Raw genomic sequence first — 26451 nt, 5'->3', positions numbered from 1 at the left:
ATTCCAGATCTACTCTAGACTGAACAGAAACAAGAACCAATTCTGATTCCAGAATCGAACCTGAGACAAGGGGAGTCATTTTAACCCCCAAGAACGGTTGGGTTGGGGATGGGTGGGAGGTTAAAGTGACAGCTTTTTGGAGCGGGACCGCATTCCGGCTTCAATGCACCCACCTCCGCCCAGGCGCGTTAGGATGCGTGCCCGCAACAGACACCCGGAAGTCCTGCCGGCGCTTAAAGCTGGCGGGTCAATATTTAAATGGCCAATTTAGGTACTTGAAAGACTTAAGGTGATTAACATTTTGTGGATTCTGCAACAGAATCTAACTTTTCCTGAACGTGTCTCCCATGGCTTCTGAAACATGCCATAGAAACGGAGGCAAGTTGAGCTGAAGCTCATTTGGCCCTTTAAACCAGTGATTGACACATTTCAATAAAAGGTGAAGTATTGCAGCTGGGCACTCAGTTCTCTCAAACAAACCTTTGGCTGAAAGTTCTTTGTGTTTAGACTGAGATTTCTTTGTTGAGACTGAGAATTCTTGTGTTCACACAAATTTACCTACATTTTGGAGCCCCTCAAACTGACAACATCAGGATGGGGTGGGTGCAATGGATCTATTCCACACTACAGCTCAGGAGGAGGCACAGCACCATCCATGGCAGGCACAGCGTGCAGCTCGGGATCTGCAGGTGTGCAAGACAGAGGTGCGCAACAAGGACCTGGAGAAGAGCAGAGAGGGGACCAACGGAGGGGCCAAGGTCGCACGTGAGAGGGTCTACAGGCAAAAGCTGAGCTTCCTTGACCCCTCTGAGGAGCAGTGCCTACGCAGGCCCAGATTGAGTCGCCAGGTGGTCGCAGACATCTGCAGACTCCTTCATGCAGAGCTGATCCTGGGCTGGGCCTGGTGGCCACGCATTGCCCGCCGCAGTTAAAGTCATCACCACCCTCAATTTTTTCACCATCTCCAGGGTCCCTCAGTCATCTGCACATAAGTGTTTAGGACAGGTGACGGATGGCTTGTTCGCCAGGGCATCCGATGACATCACCCAGATTGAGAGGGCAGTGGGTTTCAACTCTCTGACTGGATTCCCACGGGTGCAGAGCACAATTGATTGCACACACGTAGCAATCCGAGGACCTCCACATGAGCCAGGACTGTTCGTCAACCGAAAGGGATATCACGCCATCAATGCACAGCTAGTGTGCAACCACCGAAGGAGGTCTCTGCAGGTGTGTGCCAGAATCCCTGGCAGCTGCCATGATTCCTTCATTTTGCGCGAGTCCAACGTCCTGGTCCTCTTCCACACAGAAGATAGACTTAAGGGCTGGCTCCTTGGAGACAAGGGTTACCCCCTGCAGACATGACTGATGGCACTTGTGAGAAACTCCACCAACAACAACTTGCACTTATATAGTGCCTTTAATGTAGTAAAGCATCCCAAGGTGCTTCACAGGAGCGTTATCAAACAAAATTTCACATTGAGCCACATAAGGAGGTATTAGAACAGATGACCAAAAACTTGGTCAGAGGTAGGTTTTAAGGAGCGGTTTAGGGAGGTAAGTCCAGAGCTTAGGGCCTAGGCAGCTGAAGGCACGGCCGCCAATGGAGAAACGATTAAAATCGGGGTTGCGCAAGAGGCAAGAATTGGAGGAGCACAGAGATCTCGGAGGGTTGTAGGACTGGAGGAGATTACAGAGATAGGGAGGGGCAAGGCCATGGAGGGATTTGAAAACAAGGATGAGAATTTTAAAATCGAGGCGTTCCTGGACCGAGAGCCATTGTAGGTCAGCGAGCACAGGGGTGATGGGAGAACGGGACTTGGTTCGAGTTAGGATACGGGCAGCAGAGTTGTGGATGAGCTCAAGCTTATGAGCTAATGAGATCTGCAAATTGAAGACCTTGAACTATTCAGGCCAGCAGGAGAGCATTGGAATAGTCCAGTCTGTAGGTAATAAAGGCATGGATGAGGGTATTAGCAGCAGATGAGCTGAGGCAGGGATGGAGACGGGCGATGTTATGGAGGTGGAAGTAGAGGGTCTTGGTGATGGAGCGGGTATGTGGTTGGAAGGCATAGATCCACTCCATTGAGGCACAGCGGTGGTACAAGTAGAGCCACATCACCAGGTTGTCATTGAGCAAGCCATAGGAATGCTGAAGATGTGTTTCAGGTGCCTGGATAGATCTGGGGGAGTCCTTCAGTACTCGCCAGCGAGTGTGTGCAGAATAATAGTCATGTGCTGCGTTCTGCACAACATCATTCAGCAGGGAGGGTTACAGATGGAGGAGGTCGAATGTGCTCATGAAGCATCTGCATCTGCCAGCAACATTGAAGATGAAGAAGAGGAGCATAAGGACGAGGAAAACAAAGATGGGGAACCCATCGTCAGAGCAGTGGCGCACACTGCTGCCCGTGATGTCAGGGATGCCCTTAACTCTAACAGGTTCTCATATTGAAATCTGCAAATTGAAGACTTTGAACTACTCAGGCCGCCTGGAACAACCACCATCAGCAATCCACCCCACCTTTCCGTTTGCACAAACCAGTCCTTCAACCACGCAGACACCCATTGCACACATGCCCAATGAGTGCCATCATGTCTTGGCATTCATGATGAAGCACATGAAAGGGCGAATTCATAAAAGGGAATCAATAACGGGCAAGATGTGGCAGTGGTGGTGAGAATTATAACATTTAATGTGACGTAAAGAAAAAAATATATAAATTAACAACATCACATTTCATCAGACATCCTTGTGCTTACCCTTGGTGAGTTACAATACCTTTACCTTTCTCTTCCTACCACTTCTACGTGGTGTATCCCCTGTGGCTTCAGCAGAGGTAGTGGCAGGTTGCTCAGATTCCTGCCCTGACTGCTGAGAAGCTCTAGGCCTTTGACCTCTGGGTTTTGGAGCCTGTGAGGGCCCTGCCAAAGACTAATCCATCTACACCTAAGCAGAGGCAGACTCTGTCATCGGGAGAGTAGGCAGCATTGCAGGTACTGGTTGGGGGGGTGGCAACAGGTGAGAGGTGGGAGCACTTTGAGTGGTGTCCCCATTTCCATGTCCCCTGTTGTCACCATCCCTCTCCCGGGGCCAGCGCAACATCACTCCCACCACTCTGCTGGCCAGCAAGCTGGTGAGCAGATGTGCCATATTCTAAGGGCATGGCTAAAGTATCTGTCTGCTGTTTAAGGCGGCAGTCATGTTGGCATTTGAAATCTGCATGCCCATTGTCATGGCCTGCATGGACTCGTTAGAGAGCCGTGCTTGAAGCTCAGTGGAGGTTATCATTCTCTCCATCGCAGACATTCCCACACATACCTACTCCACTACTCCACCAGCGATGGAGTTGAACTCCTCCATCCTCTCCACTATTGTGGAGAGTGTGCATGGCACGTTTTCCAGTACCTTGCAAGGGTGCAGCTGTACCTCAACCATTCTCAATCTCAACGATGGCCCCTGGGCATCAGCATCTGTATCCAGCTGAGCAGAGCTTGGAGAGGAGTGCGCCTCCCCGATGCAGACTCTCCACAGCTGCCCCTGCCACCAGTCTCTGCTCATGGACACTTGAGTAGTGAATCACCAGGTGATAACCCAACTATCTGGGTAACAAGATCCACCAAAGTGCCAGTATCTGCGCTGGTGCATGGCTGGATGTCTTGTGACGGTGCAACCTCAGAAGTATTGAGCTCCTCTGAGGAATCGCCTTCTTCCATAGTGGCTGAGTCGTCTTCAATCCGTGAAGGCCCTGTAAGACAACATAAACCAATATTAATTATTCATTGGAGAAATGACAGTCTTTCCAGTGACCATACTGAGGTGTGGAACAGTTCAATCATTGATGACATCAATTCATCATCTGTGTGAAGGATGTTAAAGTTCTGTTTTTGCGGATTGCCAGTCTCTCCATCTCCGACGACTAGGCATGCAACCGTCTGACTTATGTCCATCGCCTCCTCCTCCGCATCTGTCAACTGAACTGTTTGTGGTGGCCACCTCCAGTTCTAGTCCTCTTCCTTGCATTTTGCACTCTCTTCTCCTATAAGGGGAGAAAGAAGAGACCTGAGAGTGACTGAAGGTGACGTCTTCACCTGAAGGATACATTGATTTGGGTGAGGCTGACGATGAAACAGATGCATCAGAGGGTGACTATCAGACAGATGCATCACATTGCATCAAGATTGGGGTGAGTGGCAGTGGTGGGTGAATAAATGGGAAGGTGAGGAAGTGCATAGAAAGTGAAGGTAAGTTGATGATGAAATTTAAGTGGGTGTGAGGAGCGATGTGATGGAGTAGGCTTACCAACACAGAATGAGAGGTGGTAGGGGCAGGGGGTGGTTCTTTTCTCAGGATGTGGATGAATCAGCAAATGTACTCGCTTTTCCTGACCTGGTTAGGTCATTAAGCTGCTTCCTGCGTTGAACCCATGACCTGGCCACCGTGCTCCTGCTGGTGAGCTCCTTGGCCACCTCCAGCTACGCCGCCTTAGTGGCAGAAGCAGGTCGTTTCCTCCTGTCAGCTGCGTACAGGACGTCCCTCCTGCTTTTCACGCCAACCAGTAGCACTTTAAGGGAAGCGTTGCTGAACCGGCGTGCTGCCGTGGCTCTGTGCTGTTGCATTTTCGTTGCTCCTCCTTTCTCCTTCAAAATCCATTTTTGCACTGGCCCTTTAAATACTCCGGTTTTACACAGCCCGCCATGCGGGTGCGCAGTACGCCTGCTGTGCAGCTTGAAGACGCGAAACCTGGAAGTAAAATTAAGTGCCTTCAATGCAGTTGCGATCACTCAAACCGATGCGCAAAAATTATTTCCAGGTTTCCCACGTGACTAATTACCCACCCGCTGAATTCAGGCGGTGCATGTCAATTGGGAACTCTCTTGTATCCATTTATAAGCGGGCTTATCTAGGGTGTAGTAGTGTACTGTTGCTCTCTGTGAATAAAGGCTTGGAAGCAACTGAGGACCAGGCTCTAGTATTCTATCCTTCACCACCTGGCTTTCCAATTTATTACATGGTAGCAGAGAATGGTTGCCTAAAGGTGGAAGTTGGAAACTACAATATTTTTTTTGGACATAAAGAAAACAAAAAACTTGAAAGCCTAGTGGCCATTGTGGAAAATGGCACAAAACAAGTTTCAATCGTCGAGGTATGATTTCCCTCCGATGTTCTCTGAGTTCGAACCGTATGACCAGTGGAAGAATGAGATTGATATGTGGACATGGGTTACTACTATGCCGAAGGGAAAACAAGGCATGGCCTTGGAATTGTCGCTTCCTGAACAAAGTAAAGTCAGAAGTAAGGTATTTCCTGAGATGGATGCCGATCTTTTGGATAATGATGAAGGTTTTACCTTTCTAATAGAATTTCTGGATCAGATCTACAAGAAAGATGACCTGTTAAGTGCCTACAAGGCCTGGTCAGCATTTGATAGATTTCGGAAAACGGACGGTCATTCAACGGAAGAGTATATCATGGACTTTAACAAATTGTACAAAAGGCTGACAAAGTTCAAATTGGGAATCCGTGGATTGGTACTAGTGTTTAAATTACTAGATTGTACTAAGGTGTCTCATATGGACAGGCAACAGGTCCTAACTGGTATTCAGTTCTCAGAAAAGGAGAATCTGTTGGATCAAATGTTGGCTGCCTTAAAAAAAAATTCCTAGGGAAGCAGGCATTCCCTTCAGCCTTCATGAACAAATGAGACCTTCCACTGTGACACAAAGAATAGAAGATTCGATGGTTACCACGTTTCGAAATGTTCCAGATACTAAACAGAGGCCCCAGACCAGGTTCCAAAATTATCAAGAGACCGGACGCAGGCGTCAATATGACAGAAGGAATAAAGACAGTTAGATTGGTGATGAAAGCAGGTACAGCAAATCCAGTTATATCAACAGAAGACAAATTTGGGACAGTAATAACGGGCGAATGAATTCCAGGAATGCTGAAGGAAAAATCAGTAGATGTTTTAGATGTGCCTCTAAGTATCATTTATGAGGCGAATTGCCCAGACAAAGACGCAGGGTCGTTGAAATGAAGCATAAAGAGAGTAGTTCTGAGGAAGAGGATGAAGATAATGATGAATATGAACAGATTAATACTGGTCACAAGGAGTTTTAATCCTGTGATGAATGTATTAGTCGCGGATTCCTTTGTTTGTGCGTGTTAGATAATGCATGTACTTCAACTGTATTCGGGGTAGATTGGCTAAAATGTTATCTGAAGCAAGTTAAGGAATATAAAAGTTCTACATATTTTAGGTTTGAAGGTGACAACACCTTGAGCTCACTCAAGAGTTGTAATTCCATGTAAGATAGCTGGAGTAGGCCATTTTATAAGTATGGATGTAGTCTAGGGAGATACCTATGCTTTTGGGTAAATCTTCCGTGAAAAAGACAAAAATGAAACTTGACATGGAACGCAACGAGGCAATCATTTTTGGGAAATCGGTTGATTTGCAGTTCGCCCAGTCAGGGCATTATTGTATCCCCTTAATAAAACCTGATGTTTCGCATCAGTGTGTTAGGCAAGTATTAATGGCATCAGGCAAACAGGATAAGAGAGAAAAAAACACATTTTCTTAAAGTTACATAGACAATTTGCCCACGTATTTGTCAATGTTTAAAGATCCTGCTAAAAAATGCAGATGCAGTTGATGAGGAATATATGAGGCACATAGAAGAGATTAGTGAGAACTGTGCAATCTGTAAGACGTATAGAAGGACGCCCTCACGTCCTATTGTAAGTGTTCCATTAGCACATGATTTTAATGGGGTAGTTGCCATGGATCTAAAGGTACGGGACAAAGATAGAAATGTTTTCATCTTACATTTTGTTGACCTGGCTACGAGATTTAGTATTTCTACATTAATATATAATAAGGAGAAGAAGGTTATTCTAGATAAAATTATGGAAAAATGGATAGGGACTGGACTTGGGACACCAGTAAAAGTTTTGACTGATAATTGTAAGGGGTTTTGTTTCCGGGGCTTATTGTAGGTCAGCCAGTTATGTTTTCCTGAGCTGCCCTGCCCGCTGTGTGGTTTTGAATCGCTTTCCTCTTCCTGATTCTGAGCTCAGGACTTATCGAGCGGTAATAAGGACAGACAAACAGATCAGTGGATTGGTGCAAGGAAAACCAATGTTTATTAATAAGAAAACTAAAACTACAAGGTAAACAGTATTATACAGAAGTTAAAAGGAATCGCTATGGATGCAATACAGTCTCACACTTAACGGGGTGGAAGAAACGGACACATCGAGGGAAAATTCTAAAATTACAATTTTAGCAATACCCCTTTAACTCCCACCCTTACACCTAGCTAGGTTGTCTTGTGACGGCCAGAAAAAAAATAATGCTCACTGGTGAAACAGATGAAAAGGCCTGGCCCCTGTGTCCTACTGTTGCCATCGACATGTGGTTGCGATGTTTACTGGACGGCCTTCCTTCTTGGTTGCTAGCAGGACGCTGGACCGAGGTGAAGAGAAAGAGAGAGAGAGGTTCTGGGCCGCCCCAGTTATACCCTCCCAGTAATAGGTTATTTTCGCGCCTCATCAGTTTGCTCCATTGTCCGATTTGGGCGCGAAAACGTAAGCCAATAGGGCCCCGATTTTGGCCCATTCACATTAATGGCCGGTACCTGTACTGATCTGTTCCATAACTGCTTTCCATTGTTCCGAATGTTCCTTAATGGGTCACCTTAGTCCTGGGATCACTCCTGCTCGAATTTTGATGTGTAGGCCGGCAACGTTGATGGCTTGCCTCAGGGTGTGAATGCAACTGCATTGTTCAAAGAGCCCTGTCTGAAACACGGAGCCTGCCAAGCTGTCAGAGAATCCAATTTCAAATGCTGCAGGCCCTTGGCCATGTGTCTGACCGCAGTCATTTTGAAAGACCCTGGATTTTTTAAAACACAGTCACAACAGGGTTTCTTTAATAACTCCAATAAATCTTCGGGGGTGGACATGTGAAATTTTGATAATCCCTTCATAATGGAGGTGAATTCGCTAATGTGGAGTTCAGAGATATGTGTGAGAATATGAATGTAATTGTCATGAATACAGCAGCTGAGAGCCCTTTTAGCAAAGGTCTTTGTGAAAGGAATCATGCTGTGATTAAAAGCACGGTGCATAAAATCCTGGTTGATTGAACAGAGTGTAAACTGTCAACATGGGCAGTTCATGCAAAGAATTCTCTTCAGATGGTTGGAGGATATATTCCTTACCAACTAGTGTATGGGCCCAATTCCAAATTACCTTCTGTTCTTTGTGATAATCCTCCTGCTCCAGAAGGTACTACAATTAGTGCCATTTTTTTCTGAGTATTTAAATGCTATGCATGCAGGGAAACAGGCTTTTATCAGGGCTGAGATATCAGAGAAAATTCGTAGAGCACTGAGGCATCGTGTTAGACCATCTGAGACAGAGTTTAATTCAGGAGATTTGGTATACTATAAAAGAGAGGGCCATAGGGAATGGAAAGGCCCTGGTAAGGTAATAGGTCGTGATGGTAAGTCAGTAATTGTCCAACATGGCAATCAAACTGTTAAGGTTCATTCCTAATGATTAATTGGAATTAATTATAAAATCATGGACTCTGAGCAATTAATCAAAGTAAACAAGGCAATTGTGCCTCAGATGTTCATGAACTTTGCATGAATTGCCCACGTTAACAATTAACACTTGTTCAAACAACCAGAATTTTATACACCGTGCAATCAATCACAGCATGGGAATCCGGGGGAAAACTCTCCAGTGGCTGGAGTCATACCTAGTACAAAGGAAGATGGGTAGTGGTTGTTGGAGATCAATCATCTCATCCCCAGGACATTGCTGCAGTAGTTCCTCAGGGCAGTGTCCTAGGCCCAAACATCTTCAGCTGCTTCATCAATGACCTTCTCTTCATCATAAGGTCAGAAATGGGGATGTTCGCTGATGATTGCACTGTGTTCGGTTCCATTCGCAACCCCTCAGATAATGAAGCAGTCCGTGCCAGCATGCAGCAAGACCTGGACAACATCCAGGCTTAGGCTCATAAGTGGCAAGTAACATTCGCGCCAGACAAGTGCCAGGCAATGACCATCTTCAACAAGAGTCTAACCACCTCCCCATGACATTCAACCATCGCCGAATCCCCCACCATCAACATCCTGGGGGTTACCATTGACCAGAAACTTAACTGGACCAGCCACATAAATACTGTGGCTACAAGAGCAGGTCAGAGGCTGGGTACTCTGTGGCGAGTAACTCACCTCCTGACTCCCCAAAGCCTTTCCACCATCTACAAGGCTCCAGTCAGGAGTGTGATGGAATACTCTCCACTTGCCTGGATGAGTGCGGCTCCAACACCACTCAAGAAGCTCGACACCATCCAGGACAAAGCAGCCCGCTTGATTGGCATCCCATCCAGCACCCTAAACATTCACTCCCTTCACCACCGGCGCACTGTGGCTGCAGTGTTTACCATCCACAGGATTCACTGCAGCAACTCGCCAAGGCTTCTTCGATAGCACCTCCCAAACCCGCGACCTCTACCACCTAGAAGGACAAGGGCAGCAGGCACATGGGAACAATACCACCTGCACGTTCCCCTCCAAGTCACACACCATCCTGACTTGGAAATATATCGCCATTCCTTCATCGCCGCTGGGTCAAAATCCTGGAGCTCCCTACCTAACAGCACTGGGAGAACTTTCACCACACGGACTGCAGTGGTTCAAGAAGGCGGCTCACCACCACCTTCTCAAGGGCAATTCGGGTTGGGCAAGAAATGCTGGCCTCGCCAGCGACGCCCATATCCCATGAACGAATAAAAAAAAGTTCATGATTTTTTTGATGAGGTTCCTGAGTTACAGACTGATAGGTCAAGGGTTGGACAGCGGTAATGTCAGTGATCAAGAAACACATGACAGAGCTGTCACATCCACAGAACAATTACCCAAAGTGGGTACACGGGTGACATATGTTCCAGGATGATGGCAATGAAGCGAGGTCCACGGACTGGCAGAATGGGGTAAAAGAGTGGAGCGTACGAATGCGGAGCACAAATATGATAGAGAGTCTGGAAGTGAATCTCACGTCAGAAAACGATCGCGAACTAGAGATGAAAGAAGGAGATCTCGTAGTAGTGGTCCATACAGACATAAAAGTGGAAGTAGAAAACGTAGCTTGACTAGGTCAGACAATGAAACAAAGACAACAGAACCAGAAGCAAAAGCCCTCATGATCGTGAAGTTTTGGTGGCTGCCAACAAACTTGAGGATAAACGAGTAAGAGGTAAAACAAAGGGAGTTAAATAGTTGGAAAGAATTTGGAGTTTATTCTGAGGTAACAGATAAGGGTCAACCAGCTTTGTCGCATAGATGGATTTGTACTGAAAAAGTCCTTGCAGATGGGACTTATAAGGCTAAAGTGAGGTTGGTAGCTAGGGGTTTTGAGGAGAAACTGGGTGATACAGATATTCGAGTGGATTCTCCCACTACTGGGAAGGTTATCTTAAAAATCCTTTTGGCAGCATACTCAGAGGAGTGTGGGTCAATTGACATAAAAGCTGCATTTCTGCAGGGCGATACTTTTCGGAGAGAAGTGTTTCTGAAACCGCCTAAAGAGGCAGCAGATGTGGAAGGAAAACTATGGAAGCTAAACAAATGCATCTATGGCCTGAATGATGCTCCAAAAATATGGTATTTTTTGGTGAGATCTGTTTTGCTGAAAATAGGTTGTGTTCAACTAAAAGCAGATCCTGCAATGTTTTATTGGTTTCCATAACGGAAAACTTTCAGGCATCTTCGTGATGCATGTTGATGATTTCTTATGGGAGCGTACTGCGGAATTTGAGAAACTCGACATTAGTAAGATTAGAGTGGAATTTAAAATTGGGAGTCAGGCCTTTGGGGCTTTTAAATATATTGGTTTAGATCTGGTCTGGTATCACTTTAAATCAACAGTCCTATTTAGAGAGTGTTACTTCCATCCTGGTGAATCGTACCAGGTCATCACAGAAAGGTAAGGTGATATATCTAAAGAAGAAACAGAGCAATTACGAAGCTTGATTGGTCAGTTGAACTGGTTGTGCACTCAGACTACACCAGATGCTAGTTTCGATGTTTTGGAGTTAAGTACTTCAATGAAACACCCCATAGTAGAGAATGTTTTAAGGGCAAATAAAACATAACAAAAATTAAATACAGATAAATGCGTACTTAAGTTCCCATCCTTAGGTGACCTAAAGAAAATGAAGCTTTAGCGATGCTTCACATGCTAATCTTCCTGATGGGTATTCTAATACAACTGGTTTCATGGTGTTTCTTATGGGTGAGAATGGGAAATGTTGTCCTTTAGCTTGGGAAGCTAAGAAAATAAAAAGGGTGTTAAAAGTACTCTGGCTGCTGCAACACTGACTCTTGTCGACGCAGTGGATGTGGGATTCTATTTGGCAAATATTTTGAGTGATATCCTGTACAATAGCAGTTCTGTAGGGGGTGGTGGTGTGTGTCAGCTTCGCCTCTGACTTCTGAGCGGTTCGAACCGCTCCCACTCCCTGGGTTCTGGACCTTGGACTTATTTGGGGGTTGTGACAAAGTGCAGCAGACAACCGGTTTTGGTGCAAGAAACTTCGATCTTTATTCAAGAGAGAAAATACAACACAACAATCTTAACACTCTAATAAAATGGGGAACACTTCAGTACACACGAGGGAAATTACAGTAGAAAGATACCTCACCCCTCCCAATCCCACTTTACTAGCTAAGTTGGACTCTAAAGGACCAGAGATAATGCTCACCAAATGAATCCTTGACAGTAATTCACCCAGAGGTAAGTCAGGAACAGATCGTAGAGTGGAAACTTTGCGGATCTTCGGTTTTCTCCCGAGTTGATTTTCTTTGGTCGCGGTGGCCCAATATCACCCGGTTGGTTGGTGGCAATATTCGGTTGGTTATTTCGTAAGGCCCTTGTTGCCGTGAGGTGTCTGATGGTCACTGGGGCTGTTGCTCTGGTTTCTTCTTGTGTGTCGGCCTGCTTCTAGAGCTGCTGACCTTCTCTCTGTTGCTCCCTCGCCTTGTTGAACTGTCGCCTCCCGAGCTGTTGAACAATCCTTTGCACTTGCAGGTCTGGCTGACCGGTTCTACATAAGAACATAAGAAATAGGAGCTGGAGTAGGCCAATTGGCCCCTCGAGCCTGCTGCACCATTCAATAAGATCATGGCTGATCTGATTCCAACCTCAAATCTAAAGAACACATGAAGCAGGAGCAGGACCCGGCCACTCAGCCCCTGGGCCCGCTCCGCCACCCACAGGGCCTTGACCGATCCGAACTCAACTTCATGTCCAATTTCCTGCCCGCTCCCCGTAACCCCTAATTCCCTTTACTTCTAGGAAACTGTCTATTTCTGTTTTAAATTTATTTAATGATGTAGCTTCCACAGCTTCCTGGGGCAGCAAATTCCACAGACCTACTACCCTCTGAGTGAAGAAGTTTCTCCTCATCTCAGTTTTGAAAGAGCAGCCTCTTATTCTAAGATTATGCCCCCTAGTTCTAGTTTCACCCATCCTTGGGAACATCCTTACCGCATCCACCCGATCAAGCCCCTTCACAATCTTATATGTTTCAATAAGATCGCCTCTCATTCTTCTGAACTCCAATGAGTAGAGTCCCAATCTACTCAACCTCTCCTCATATGTCCACCCCCTCATCCTCAGGATTAACCGAGTGAACCTTATTTGTACTTTCTGAAGTATGGAGACCAAAACTGTATGCAGTATTCCAGGTGCGGTCTCACCAATACCTTATATAACTGCAGCAATACCTCCCTGTTTTTATATTCTATCCCCCTAGCAATAAAAGCCAACATTCCGTTGGCCTTCTTGATCACAAGGGTTCGTTGGTTTCACTGGAAGCTGCTCTCCTTCCAGAGACAGGCAGAACAAGAGAAGCAGAACACAAGAGCCAGAGAGAGAGGTTTCGAGTTTCCACATATACCCCTCTCTTACAATGGTCTTCGTCACTTAAAAAAAAGGCACTTTATGTCTGTTTGAACAGTTCTTACAAAGTCCTTCAGAATCTTTGATGGCTTTCGATGGTTTCTCATCATGTTGCAATTGTTTTTCTCGATTTGACATTGTTAATTCCGATTTGTAGAGCTTGCCACACAAGGCTTCCTTTTGTATCCAACATCCTAGGTGTTGATCGGGTTTGCTTTAAAACAAAAACATGGCCCCACCATGTCTGGAGCAGTTGCCTCTTTCAATGGCCTGCTGCCTTTCGAATTAGTGCTGAGTGTTGACCACCTGCTGTAGGTTTTGCATTAAAACAGAGACATGTCTGAAGCAGTAATTCTCCCACATTCCACTGTGTGTGGTGTTGATTTGTCTGGTGACCTCTCACCTATCCTTCCATCTTAGGATTTTAGTCAATGGCCAAAGTTTTCCATACTCAGGGAAAAGGTGAATTCCCAGAATTCTTACAGTCGCCCCTACGAGGAAGCGAGTCCCTTAAAGGACGTGGATTCCTCAAAGTACTTTTTCCTGGTTGATGCTTCCTGGTGCGGCGTGTGTGTGAGTTGGCCCAATATTTCATCACCCTGAAATGGTTAGAAAAGAGTCCAAAGTCCTTTTCTTTAGAGTTTTTCTCCGAGTTTTGGGGGATCTGTGAATTTTGAGAATCTTACAAGATAGTATACCCATTGAATATTATGTTGACAATCGTTCATTGTGGGATAGTGTACACTCTATGAAAAATGCGAGTGAGAAAAGATTATGGATTGACCTTGCTGGCTTGAAACAAATGCTGGAGAGAAAGGAAATCTCTAAAATTAAATGGGTGAATTTAGGCCATCAACTGTCAGATTGTTTTACTAAAAGAGGTACATGTACGAATAAATTATTAGAGGTCCTGGAGAAGGGTTGCCTCACAATGTAATGCTTTGAATAGTATAAGTTGTACAGAATATGGAAGTTTTGGATTTTTGTATTGTGTATATATAAAGTTTTTTTTATTTAAAGAGAGAAGGGAATCTGTTAATTATATTCAAATGATTTATATCAATTAGTGTTAATTGTATTCAGGTGGTGTGTATCAATTGGGGACTCTCTTGTATCCATTTATATGAGAGCTTATCTAGGGTGTGGTGGTGTAATGTTGATCTCTGTGAATAAAGGCTTGGAAGCAACTGAAGACCAGGCTCTAGTATTCTATTCTTCACTACCTGGCTATCCAATTTATTAAATTGGGCACCTGCATGGTGAAGAGGCCAGAAGGTTGACCGGCTGCTGCCAATTCTGGGGTAGGGAATGCTGGGTCTCCCCAGAAAGAAAACAGATGTGGCCCTCTTCAGCTTTCTTTGTAAATAGGTCACAACTTACCATTTGTCTGTGGGGGTTCAGGCTACAGTCCTAGCTTGGACATCCCAAGTAGCCCTCACATGTACCATTGGAGTGGCCGGTCTGCCTCCTTTTACTGGGCATACCAGCTGTTAAGTATCCGCCAGGCCTTTGAGAGGTTGGGGCTGCAGAAACTCATGGGATTGGGAGTTCCTGCATACACTCCAGCATCCTCTGCACAAGTTGTCTTGTTTGGTTGGGCAGAGGCTCCGTCCCCAGAAAAGGCCACAGGAAACTCCCAGGCAATCTCAGGATCCAATGCAGCAGGTCACAACCTAGTTTGTGGCCCTTCTTCTGAATTCCTGCCAGAATTAGGGTGGAACTGCACTGGACGAGTCAAGGATTTTCAGCCCCAATGAGTTTGGCCGTGTTTGTGGTGGTCTTTTTCACTCTGGATCACGCTCAGATTTCAAGGATTCACAACCAGATTCTTGCAACCAGGACTGTGTAATTCTGAGGGGAAATAGAAAGCTCATAGACTGGCAGACAAATTAGTAGGAAGTTCTTTTATGTTCATTTGATGTTCGTTTGTTTGTTTTTTCCAATATACTACTGAATCACTGCTCAACAAAGTAGAGTTGCGTACTTTGTGATGTACTAGATCAATATAATGTATTGGGATGCCTTAACCCATCATAATTTTCTAAATGGATTCCTTTGCAGGTTGCTCGACTGCTGGCAGGTTTAAGCAGTGATGCCTTGACAGGTGTATTTCACTGCTTCATTGGCCCAAAGGCTCTGAATACGTCAGATGAAACAGCACTGACCATTTTTCTTCAGAAGCTTGACAGAACCACACGAGATGAGGCACTGGACACGTTTAACAACAAGGTAACTAATTATTAGTTGCATAAACCTGGCTTGTATTCCCTTGACTATAGCAGATTGAGGGGTGATCTGATAGAGGTGTTTAAAATATTAAAAGGATTTTAAACTATTTCCTCCGACGGGGCAATCAAGGACGAGGGGACATAATCTTAAAATTAGAGCTAGGCCATTTGGGGAGAAATCAGGTTTCACTTTTTCACACCAAGGGTAGTAGAAATCTGAAATTCTCTCCTGCAAAAGGCTGTGGATGCTGGGACAATTGAAGCTTTCAAGACTGAGATGGAAATTTTTTTTTTTAGGTAAGGGTATCAAGCGATATGGAGTTGAGGTACAGATCCACCATGATCTAACTGAATGGCGGAGCAGGCTCGAGGGGCTGAATGGCTGACTCCTGTTACTATGTTCCTATTAAACTACCTGAAAAATAATTTAGAAGGACACAAAATGATGGGCACCTTTTTAATCCGTTTTAATTCCATGTGTATAATATATGTAAATATACTCATCAAGTTGAGGAATATCACTGCTGAAATACACTGTGATGGCCTAACAGTATCTTAATTCACTTGTTGCGGATGAAATGCATAGTGTGTATTGTCGGCCTATATGTTGTGACAATGTGCGTCAACAGCAACCTCATATGTTTACTACATTCTTTATCCTCTAAGCTCTATAAACCAGTCTGTTAGATTCATGCTGATAAACACAGAATTCATCAATCACCATTTCATTTTGAGTCCAAAGTGAAGGACACTAGACAGTTTAATTTTGTTACATGGTGCTATTTTAACACCACCATTAACTAAAATAAGCATGCCGAAAATCAGAATAAAATAATAACAAGGAATTTTACAAATGCATTAACCAGTGTGCTCCAAGAGGATGTTAAAACATCAAAAATGAATACATATACTTACAATGTATTTTGGCATTTAGAGAAAGGGTATTGTACATGTTATAATATAAGAACATAAGAAATAGGAGCAGGAGTAGGCCATACAACCTCTCGAGTCTGCTCCGCCATCCAATCAGATCATGGCTGATCTTCAACCTCAACTTCTCTTTTCCCCTCGATCCCCATATCCCTTGATTCCCCTAGAGTCCAAAAATGTATCTATCTCAGTCTTGAATATACTCAATGACTCAGCGTCCACAGCCCTCTGGGATAGAGAATTCCAAAAAGATTCACAACCCTCTGAGTGAAGAAATGCTCCTCATCTCAGTCTTAAATGGCCGACCCCTTATCCTGCGACTATGCTCTTTAGTTCTCAACTCTCCAGCCAGGGGAAACAACCTCTCAGCCTCTACCCTGTCAAGCTCCCTCAGAATTTTATATGTTTCAATGAGATCACCTCTCATTCTTCTAAACCCCAGAAAGTATAGGCCCATTCTACTCAACCTCTCCTCATAGGACAACCCTCTCAACCCAGGAATTAATCTAGTGAACCTTTGTTGCACTGCCTCTAAGGCAAGTATATCCTTCCTTAGATAAGGAGACCAGGTGAGATCTCACCAAAGCCATGTACAATTGTAGTAAGACTTCCTTACTCTTGTACTGCAACCCCCTTGCCATAAAGGCCAACATGCCATTTGCCTTCCTAATTGCTTACTGTACCTGCATGCTAACTTTTTGTGTTTCTTGTACCAGGACACCCATGTCTCTCTGGACACCAACATTTAATAGTTTCTCACCATTTAAAAAATATTCTGTTTTTCTATTCTTCCTACCAAAGTGAATAACCTCACATTTCCCCACATTATACTCCATCTGCTACCTTATTGCCCATTCGCTTAACCTGTCTATATCCCTTTGCAGACTCTGTGTCCTCCTCAGTTTACTTTCCCACCTAGCTTTGTATCGTCAGCAAACTTGGATATACTACACTTAGTCCCTTCATCCAAGTCATTAATATAGATTGTAAATAGCTGAGGCCCAAGCACTGATCCTTGCGGTACCCCACTAGTTACAGCCTGCCAACCTGAAAATGACCTGTTTATCCCTACTCTCTTTTCTGTCCGTTAACCAATCCTCTATCCATGCTAATATGTTACCCCCAACCCCATGAGCCCTTATCTTGCGTAACAACCTTTTATTGGCACCTTATCGAATGCCTTTTGAAAATCCAAATACACTACATCCACCGGTTCCTCTTTATCTACCCCGCTAGTTACATCCTCAAAAAGCTCTAATAATTTGTCAAACACTATTTTCCTTTCATAAAACCATGTGGACTCTGCCTAGTCATATTATTGTAAACAATTTTACAACACCAAGTTATAGTCCAGCAATTTTATTTTAAATTCACAAGCTTTCGGAGGCTTCCTCCTTCCTCAGGTGAAGGAGGTAGCCTCCGAAAGCTTGTGAATTTAAAATAAAATTGCTGGACTATAACTTGGTGTTGTAAAATTGTTTACAATTGTCAACCCCAGTCCATCACCGGCATCTCCACATCTAGTCATATTATGATGTTCTAAGTGCCCTGTTTAATAATGGATTCCAGTATTTTCCCGACGACTGATGTCAGGCTCACTGGCCGTTTTCTCTTTCCCTCCTTTCTTGAATAGCGGGGTTACATTTTCTACCTTCCAATCTACTGGGACCGTTCCTGAATCTAGGCAATTTTGGACGATCATAACCAATGCATCCACTATCTCTGCAGCCACCTCTTTTAGAACCCTCAGATGTAGGCCATCAGGTCCAGTGGATTTATCGGCTTTAAGTCCCATTAGTTTCTCAAGTACTTTTTCTCTCCTGATAATTACTTTAAGTTCCTCACTCTCATTTGCCCCTTGGTTCCCCACTATTTCTGATATGCTTTTTGTGTCTTCTACTGTGAAGTTAGATACAAAATATTTGTTTAACACATCTGCTATTTCCTGATTCCCAATTATAATTTCTCCTGTCTCAGCGTCTAGGGGACCAACATTTACTTTTGCTACTCTCTTCCTTTTTACATACTTGTAGAAGCTCCTACAATCCGTTTTTATATTTCTTGCTAGTTTACTTTCATATTCTATTTTCTCTCTTTTTATCAATTTTTTGGTTGTCCTTTGCTGGTTTCTAAAACTCTCCCAATCCCCAGACTTATTACTCTTGGCAACATTATAGGCCTCTTCTTTTAATCTAATACTATCCTTAACTTTTTTAGTTAGCCATGGGTAGATTACTTTTCCCATGGAGTTTTTATTTCTCAATGGAATGTATATTTGTTGAGAATATTGAAATAGTTTTTATGCTTGCCATTGCTTTTCAACCGTCACACCCTTTAATTTAATTTCCCAATCTACCTTGGCCAACTCGCCCCTCATACCTATAGAATTGGATTTATTTAAGTTTAAGACTCTATTTTCGGACTTAAGTACGTCACTCTCAAACTCAATGTGAAATTCTATCATATTATGATCGCTCTTCCCCAGAGGATCCTTTAATGTGAGGTTACTAATTAACCTTGTCTCATTACACAATACAAAATGTAAACTAGTTATTAATTTCAAAGGGAAAATGTTGGATGCGCTGAAAGAAAATGATTGGATCCATTGGCTGCCATCACGGCTTGAGCAGTTGAGCAGTTGAGCACTTGCCATCCCAACCAATGGGACCAAGCCTGACTGCTATCTGATGCTTGCACTGGTTTGCCTCAGTTTGGAGAACCTTAGTATTTCTCACCTACGGGCTGCTGGATGGATAGTCACATGGAGGTGAGATGCTCCATCTTTGGGTGTGAGGGAAGAGAAGTGAGAGAGAAATAACATTATGTAACACATAAAAGCAAAATACTGTGGATGCTGGAAATCTGAAATAAAAACAGGAAATGCTGGAAGCAGGCCAGGTAGCATCTGTGGAGAGAGAAAAACAGAGTTAACATCTCAGGTCCATGTCCTTTCATCAGAACTGGAAGATGTTAGTGATGAACAGCTTTTAAGTAAGTACAGAGCTAGGGAAAAGGGGACAGGGAAAGGACAAAAGGGAAAGGCCTTTGATAGGGTGGAGGACAGGAGTGATTAAATGTCAGAAGGGATGATGGTGCAAGGCAAAAGGAGGTGATAATGGGACAAGCATAGAAGCAAAGGATGGGTCCAGAGGAGGTGTAAATGGTTACAACAGAACAGCAGAGGGGGAGGGAAGCATGGAAAATCTGGCAAAATGGAGAGGGTTGCCATGGCCCGGGAATGTGACGGTGTACGGACTACCCTGCTGGCCATGTACCGAGAGGGCATCCCCGATCAGATTGGGTGATCACTTTGCTGAACACCTCAGTTCAGTCCTCAAGCGTGACCCTGAGCTTCCAGTCGTTTGCCACTTTAATTCTCCATCCCACTCCCCCTCTGACCTTTGTCCTTGGCCTCCTACACTGTTCCAGTGAAACTCAACCCAAGCTCGAGGAACAGCACCTCCTCTTTCTACTAGACATTTTACAGCCTTCCAGCCTTAACATCGAATTTAACAACTTTCGATCTTAACCACCGCTTCCATTTTCTCTTGGAGAGCAGGCGCTGGTAATGGAGGATGGCTGCACCAGAGCCACTGGGAGTGGAGGTGGTGTGGCCTGATGCTTGGTTTGGGGTTTTGATTCCCACCTGGCATCCTATCTCCTGACCCTCAATTACCTGAGGGCTGCTGCGACCCTAGCAGCGGCCCGACCTTGGTTTATTCTTCGCTGTCTAGCTGTTCGCATCACGTTAGCTCCCTTGAAATGAGGCCGGAGGCTCAATATCGGGGGCACCTAGGGCTCACCATTTGGGTGTAGGGAAAGTACCCTGTGCCCCCCAATGGGCGTGCCCTAATTTCTACCCCAATATCTCCTTCTTGGGTTCAGCTTCTATTTATTTGATTACATCTTTGTGAGGTGCCTTGAGATGTTTTTCTACATTAAAAGCACTATGTAGGTGCAATTTACTGTTGTTGAAGATCAGCAGTATATCTTGCTTTGATTGCTAATGTTAGTGAAACAGTCAGTGTGAACAGAGTTGTTTTCTACTCACACCAACATCGTGAATTTCCTTGGGGTATCTCCTGATCATCCGCGGTAACTTTGGTGGAAACCCTGAATACAGGGTCTCTGTCGATCTTCTCTTGAAGTTACAGCTGCCGATCAGGAGGAAATTCTGAGCACATATATTTAACCAACATTAGAGGCGGGCAGAAAATGTACCCCATTATGTTCAGGCTGGGTAAAATCTGAGGCCTGATCTTCTCTGGCTAGTGCTGTAAGCATTTGTCAGACAGTTTTGTATTTCAATGCTTTTGTAAAGGTATTCGATCCTATGGCAATTGTTTATTCACTGACCTAACTGTACTGCTGAGCTGCCTCAATGTAACAATGATAAATTAGGAAAAATTGTTCTGAAGTGTGTATTTGTGGGGAAAACTCAGACACAATTTTAGATCTAGCCCAGTGTTTCATTAGCAAGGATTCAAGGTACATAAGACAGCTTATTGGTAATCAAAATGAGGATTGGTAATGTATTGATCTGACACATGTTATCAATTGAACATTTAGCCATTTAATGATATGTCAAAGCATCAGTGATTTTTCAATAGATTCCCCATTGCATGTGAGCCTCTACCAATGGAGATGACCCTCTGAAGGTTCTGCCTTGTGAACCCAATATTGGACAGTTGGAAATTTGAAATGAGAGTCTGAATGTACTTACAGTTTCAAGATCCTAAGTCTAATTATTCTTAGACTGAGTTTACAGTATTTCATTGTTCCTTGACACAATCTCTTCTTTTACTAAAACAGTATGATCTTTCATTTTGAAAGTATTAATTGTTTGAGAATTGTGGTGATATTTTTGCATTAGCAATAATATTGACAAGTGTGTGGTTTTCAGATTGATCAGAGAATAGCTCATGTGAAGAAATGTTTTGTTCTGCCTGATTTTACTGTATGCCGGTTTGATTAGAACTGCATAGATTGTCTCTTGTGAGAAAAAAACTCATCAGTTTCGAAACCTGTAAAGGAAACTCTTTACTCACTGAGTTTAAACACACACCATGGTTTGTTTCAGACCCTGAACACATCATCCATTCCCCTGATGACGAAGATCACATTCATGAATGTCCTGTGGGAGATCGTGAAGACCAATGAAAACTTAACCAGTGCAGCTTTTCTGACAAAATGGTTCCAGGAGCGATTTAGGCCGTTCATTTCTGGCATTTCCCAGTCAGTGCTGAGCCATCTTCTGACAAGAAACATAACCTGTGATGGTTACCAAGCAATGTGAGTGAATTACTCTCTTTTACAATAATCCATTGCTGCATATTCAATTGGAACAGCAGCCCCTATCATCTAAACATTTTAAATTTTTACTGCTGAGGGAATGTACTTAATACTAACTGACTTACAATATGTTGGTGTATTTTTTTTGTTTTAATAATTAATAATTCAGAGTCTTTTTATTAATATGAGCGCAACACCTCAGGCCCCTAACACCAGGCCTCGTTGTTTTCATTTTCATTAACTCAAGAACCGATAATATTGTAAAAGTTTATAGCCATTATATTGAAAATCCCAGAAGCAATGCTTTAATTGACGCAATCTAGAATTTCCACCCATTGATTATGATTGAAAATCTAGCTGACCTGTGCACTTTTAGGACCCCAAATATTGGATAGTTTCAGAGCGTCAAGCTACTGAAACACTTGGGCTTTGTCAATATGTCGCTCCAAACAATTATAACTATAAATTGAAAGTAAGTTCCACATTTTGCTCTAAAATGCAGATACTGTAATGAGTGGTGTTGAAATCAATATCATTGTTTGCAGTTTTTGTGTTGGTTGTATGATAAAGACCCCAGTCTGGCAGTTAGCAATCAACCTAAAACTTCCAGTGTGCGTAAAAGAAACTCCATTCATTGAGAAAGAACCTATGGTAACTGCCATGTAGTCCTTTTAAAGGAAGCTGCTGAAATCCAGAGCCTTGTTTAATGGGTGAGCAAATTGCCCATTAATGATAAATTCTGATAATTTAGATTCTTTTCTTGCACCAAAAAAAATGAAATTATCCAATAACTTGAATTAAGCAACTCTGAATTAAGGGTAGGTTATACTTCAAAATTTATACCACAATTTGACTCCAAGGATGAAGGATTACTATAGATCTGACATCTAATCAAAAATTCTAACATTTTTTTTCTATGTTAGTGTAAAAGGACTCAACAATGGATTCAGGGAAATGCCACAGGAAACAAGAAAGACTGTGCTGCAAGAGTGGATCCTTCATTACCTCAACAACACAGGTAAGCTGGAAAGCCAACTGTAAGTATCCAGAATAGCGCAAATAATTTTTAAATATTTATTGGTAAAATCTGCCATCATGCTTAAAACCTTCCATTTTATTGGATAAGGGTTGAGTATGTTTAATGGGGCAATATTTTCATGTAAGAATCATTTGGAAATTTCCAAACATTTTTATTCTTCCTAAGGGAAGAATATATACATAACATTTATGAATGGATATTTTCTTTTGAACAAAATAATTGCTGATATTTAAAAAAAATTATGGGTGGAACTTTCTCAGGCCCCATACGAACAAGATAATAGCGACAGATGAAAAATCACAGGTAATGCAACAACAACACAGTGCATTTATATTGAGCCTTTAACGTAGGCCCGCGATTTTCCAATTTATCACGCATTGCATGCAAAGCCCCATTTGTGGCATGGAGCCTTCGGGAAGTTCATGACCCTGTGTTTATTTTCTGACAGCTGTAAATAAGATAACCCAACTCACCCACTCAATCATGTTTCTGATGGCAGACACTCAGGCTGATTAAAATCCTTAGTACTCAAGCTGCCTGTTAAAACACAACTCAATCTTTGGTTCAAGCACAGTGGGGTAGATCTTGACTTTGTGCGATCGTGTAAACCAGGTAATAGTGAGTCGGCAGCCTGTTTTACAACTCCCGATTTTTATTTCCATTGAAGTCAATTGAGTTCAATGAAGTTAGACCATTTGCATCCAACATCTATAGTTCACCAATTAAAGTTTTACTCATTAAATAAATTTTCCAACAAATCTTCATCAGCAACTAATTGTTAATTTTCTGATATCAAGTGTACAATGTCCTTCAGGAAAGGGACCTGCCACCCTTACCTGGTCTGGCCTACATGTGACTCCAGTCCCATATTATGGGCGTGATTTTAAATGGGGGCAGTGGGGGGAGCAGTAAAAATTTAAAACCTGCCCCCAACCCGCCTCCAACCTGCCCACTTCCGGTTTTAACAGAGGCCGGATGAGGGGCAGGCGACCAACCCACTCTCAGGTGGCAGGTCGGTCAGTAAAAACTTTCAAGGAGGCTGCGGGCCTCCATTTTTACAGATTTTTTGGGTTGTTATCCCCTGGTGGCCGGGATTCCCGGGCCTTCTACTTCTCACCACGTAAGAGGAGGCCAGAAGGCCCGGATCAGCAGATTATAGCACTGCTTGTGGGCCCGGAGGAGGAGGAATGCTTGTCCCAGGCCCAACAAGCCTACCTGCAGCGACCCCGCCCCCCCCCCCACCCAAATGATCTCTGACCCCCCTGATCTCTGAAACCCGCTCCGATTTCCCCCCCACCACGATCTCTGACCCTCCCTGAACCACCCTCCCCTCCTGATTACTGAGCCCACAGATGACCCCCGATGACTGAGCACCCCCCCCCCGCCCCAGTGACTGCCCCTGATGACTGACCCCCCTCCACCGATGACTGAGCCCCCTCAGGAATTCCACTCACTCCCTCAATAAAATCATGCCCCATGTGTTTGATTCTTAATGCCTTCAAGACAACTAAAGATAAGCAATAAATACTGCTTAAGAACAAGAACAATTTTTTTAAATGGGCAGCATTAAAGCAGCCAATTCAGCAAAAATTATCATCAAATCATTGCTACTACTTGAAGCCTCAACTGAGGCCTTGAAACAGAATAAAAAAACATTATTGACTGATGCTTTTGGCTATTTTAACTTTGTGTCACCCTTTGTTAGACATTTAATAACTAGTCAATGAATAACTCTACCTGTTTCATCCTGTTGCATAATTTGGGCTTTCAGATGTTTAAGACAAGTTAACAATTTTTGTGTGAAGTAACTGAATACTTTCTTCTTTTTCCCAGCATTCACTCTTCATTGTTATGATAACAAGGGTTTTGTTCTTTTCGTGAAGAGCTATTTCCAAAATTTCTCCGACTATCTAACGCTGAAGGATGTATTTTCACTGGTTCCTCCTGACCGAGTAGCTGAGGTAAAAAGAAAGTGATATCTCTTGTGAAATGGGGTGGATGTGGGTGTCTGTCTTTCCAAATCAACATTGTTTACTTGGCCTGCCTATAGCCAGTGCAATGAATCTGGTAATTTTCCCAATGTCTATTCTGGTTCCAACCCTAGAACACTCCGAATTCGATCTCAACGTCACAAAGTAAAATATAATTTCTCTGTCCTTCGGTGCCCTGTGAGATGGCCATTTCCTGAGAGGGTATAGCATAATTTCAATAGCTGAGTATTATTCAAACTAGAATTCAGAGCCTGTATCCATTGGCCGGGACTGTCTGGAGTGGGGTTCAAATCTGTACCTTCTGAGTCAGAGGCAGGAATGCTACCACTAGGCCAAAGGTTCACACCATAACAAACGGAATAAAACTTATATTAATTATACTCAGCTACTGAAATTATGATATGCCTTCATTGGATCTCTCTTCTGATTTTGACATGCGATAGACATCCTTTATTTTAAAGTTTAAAAGATTATGGGCCTGATTTTAGCAGGCCTGCGGGTTTCCGGCGGGTTGGGTTTCGGGAGCGTGGTCAACACGCTCGGTGAAATTAGTGGGTTTCCCGCGCGATCGTAGCAGGCAATCCACTAATAGGAATCAATTACCTGATCCTCCGGGGTCCACGGCGCTGATCTGCGCGTCGGGCGGGCTACACATGCGCAGTACGATCTGTCAGCTGGAGGCTCTCTAGTTAAAGGGGCAGTCCTCCACTGACAGATGCTGCAACCAATGGAACAAATTGCAGCATGGAGCAGCCCAGGGGGAAGGCTGCTCCCAGTTTAATGATGCCTCACCCCAGGTATCATCAGATGGGGTGAGGAGGAGGGGGAGGACAGAGATTGTCCACCCGGCGGGCGGGAGGAAGCGGCCTGCCTCTGCCACCAAGAAGGCCTGGCTCGAGGTGGCAGAGGGGGTCACCTGCACCACCAACATATGGCCCACCTGCATACAGTGCAGGAGGCGCTGCAATGACCGCAGTAGGTCAGCCACAGTGAGAACACGAAGTCTTTCCCCTACACTCCGTCTGCCACAACACTGCCCCCACCCCACATCTCCTTCGGCACCGCCAACACTATACTCTGTCACATCACCCTTCATACCCACTCAAACCCCATCCTCATCTTACCTCCACCTACTCACCTCGCCAGTACTCATCCTGCCACTAACACGCAACCCAATCCTCATACAATCTCATTGCTCCATCCCGTACTCACCCTCTCGTGCATCTCCCTCACGGCCAGCCTCACTCAACCTGCCACCACCTGTGCTGCAGCCACAGGGCATGCATCACATATGTGCAGTAGGCAGCGTAAGGCAAACGTGTCGTGAGCATGAAGGGGGTGCACAAGGGTGTCTGAGGGTTTGTCATGGGTGTTACCTATATTGAATTTCAGAGCAACAAACAGCACACATTATATTGACACCACCACTGCCATGTCTCCGCGAATCCTGTCCGCTGTGTCCAATAATGCCCGCTCCTGGGTATCACTATGAGGACCCACCACTGATGCCACCCATCGTGTTACTGCAGAGTAGGTGCAGGTGTATTTGCAGGGCTCGTCCGCGCAGACGACTGAGAGACATCGGCGGTGTAGCCGGCTGCACCCTGGAAGGATGCGGAGGAGAAGGTGTGGAGGGCAGTGGTGACTTTGACAGCGACAGGTAAGCAGTTGGTGCTGGGGCCAGCCAGGAGCAGCTCGGCATGAAAGAGGCTGCAGATCTCCACGACTACATGTCGAGCGAATCTGCGCCTCCCTGTGCACTGCTGCTCGGAGAGGTCCGGGGAGCTGCGCCTCGGTCTGTGGACCCTGTGGCGAGGGTAGTGCCCTCTGCGATGCGTCTCTCTCTGCGGTAGCCCTCCCTCCTGCTGTGCAGGTGGGCGTGCAACTGCGGTTTCGTGTCGGTCTGTCCTCTGGCTTGGCGGGGGGTGGTGGGGGGCAGGGGTTGCCCTATGTGACGCGGTGGCCTCCTGCGTGGGTGAGGGCTCT

At 44.5% G+C, this 26451-nt stretch overlaps 1 long non-coding RNA gene across 1 annotated transcript; it reads left to right on the top strand.

Moving 5' to 3' along the window:
• The first annotated feature begins 21258 nt into the window (after positions 1 to 21258).
• LOC137340844 (uncharacterized) lies at positions 21259 to 24390 on the top strand. Its single transcript, XR_010966881.1, has 3 exons — positions 21259 to 21435; positions 22359 to 22453; positions 24308 to 24390. It is a non-coding gene; the product is annotated as an uncharacterized lncRNA (long non-coding RNA).
• The last annotated feature ends 2061 nt before the right edge of the window (positions 24391 to 26451 follow it).

This window comes from Heptranchias perlo, chromosome 22 (genome assembly GCF_035084215.1).
Source record: "Heptranchias perlo isolate sHepPer1 chromosome 22, sHepPer1.hap1, whole genome shotgun sequence".
In the NCBI taxonomy this organism is placed as follows: domain Eukaryota; kingdom Metazoa; phylum Chordata; class Chondrichthyes; order Hexanchiformes; family Hexanchidae; genus Heptranchias; species Heptranchias perlo.
Note: the sequence above shows the minus strand (reverse complement) of the source record. Positions and strands in the feature narration are given on the sequence as shown.